This window comes from Drosophila tropicalis, unplaced genomic scaffold (genome assembly GCF_018151085.1).
Source record: "Drosophila tropicalis isolate 14030-0801.00 unplaced genomic scaffold, ASM1815108v1 contig_717, whole genome shotgun sequence".
NCBI classification, from domain to species: Eukaryota; Metazoa; Arthropoda; class Insecta; order Diptera; family Drosophilidae; genus Drosophila; species Drosophila tropicalis.
The window spans coordinates 108678-109897 of NW_027173201.1; the positions used below are offsets into that span (position 1 = coordinate 108678).

At 43.0% G+C, this 1220-nt stretch overlaps 1 pseudogene; it reads right to left on the reverse strand.

The window, feature by feature from the left end:
* Positions 1-213: 213 nt before the first annotated feature.
* Positions 214-896, reverse strand: LOC137579591 (uncharacterized; annotated as a pseudogene).
* Positions 897-1220: the final 324 nt, after the last annotated feature.

Sequence of the window (1220 nt, forward strand, 5' to 3'; positions counted from 1 at the left end):
CTGTCTGATGCGTTGTGTGGCCAGCGAGAAGGGCTGGTTCGATATCGACTCCAACAAATGGCAGCGCAAACGTGTGGCCGATGAGCTGGGAGCTGATATCTACAACTATTATCAAGTCGACGAAACAAAATCAAATTAGTTAAGAATAAGATTTTCCATAAGGTCAAAATATAATCATGTCTGTATATTGACAAAATATCTCACTTCTAAATTCTAGTTGGCCATGACGTAACAGGTAAACTGCTGGTAGGTGGTGCTGCAGGGATTTCTGTCCCGAAGTTGGTTACATCCATTCACATGAGCCCCCAGCAGAGGAATGCCTAGGTCGCGGCGCATGGCCGCCAATTGCCAACGGCGCGTCTTCTCATTAAATAATCTCAGCTTTGCAAAAAAAGCAACGTCTTTAACAAGAATTGGGTTCGGCGATGACGTTTTGCTGCAGGCATTCCTTCATGACTGTTTTGGCTCTTTCTGTTACATTTGGCAGTTTATCGATCTAAATGAATGGATCGTTCTCCATCTGTGAAATAGAAGGAATAATCAGTGTCTATAGTGGGCAAGGGTCATTGTTCTCCTTAGCATGATCACAGCTGCTATCAATACTAATATCTCCTTGCAGGCAATGTATAGGGGATGTCCAAAATGCTTAACAGTCGCCTCTTTATTGAAACCCAGCTCTGGGTCATAGACGTCAATCTCCCCAATATAGCACTGGGTAAAACAAGTTACTCCATGGCTTTCCATGCAATGCTGGGGAATGCTTTCCTCGCCCTCGAATGAGTGACATTCAAACTGCTCAGACGGAAATGAGAAAGTCAAGGAAAACTTTTTGCCTGCTCCAAACTCACCAATAAAGCCAAACAGAGGCTTATTACTAGCAACGACCCAGCATTCATTTTGCTGGAAGTTTCTTTAGTTGGTTCACCTTTCACGTTCTACACTTCGGCAAATACTGAAATTGGGGCAAAATCTCTGACAAATTTAGATTTTCAACCCTGTCCAATGCTTAGAGCATTCTCATGGACGTATCTCACATTAGGCATTGATTCAGTTTATTAATTTTTCTTTCATTCACTACGCCCCTGGGCCTGATAAGCCAAATTATGAGACTTCATCAAGTTCAATTTGAGCTACTGATAAGCTTCTCAATGTCTTTCAACATGCTTGGTTAAAGTTTAGGCCTCGATAACGCAAAAGAACTGCTCTCCTGCCCCTGGGCC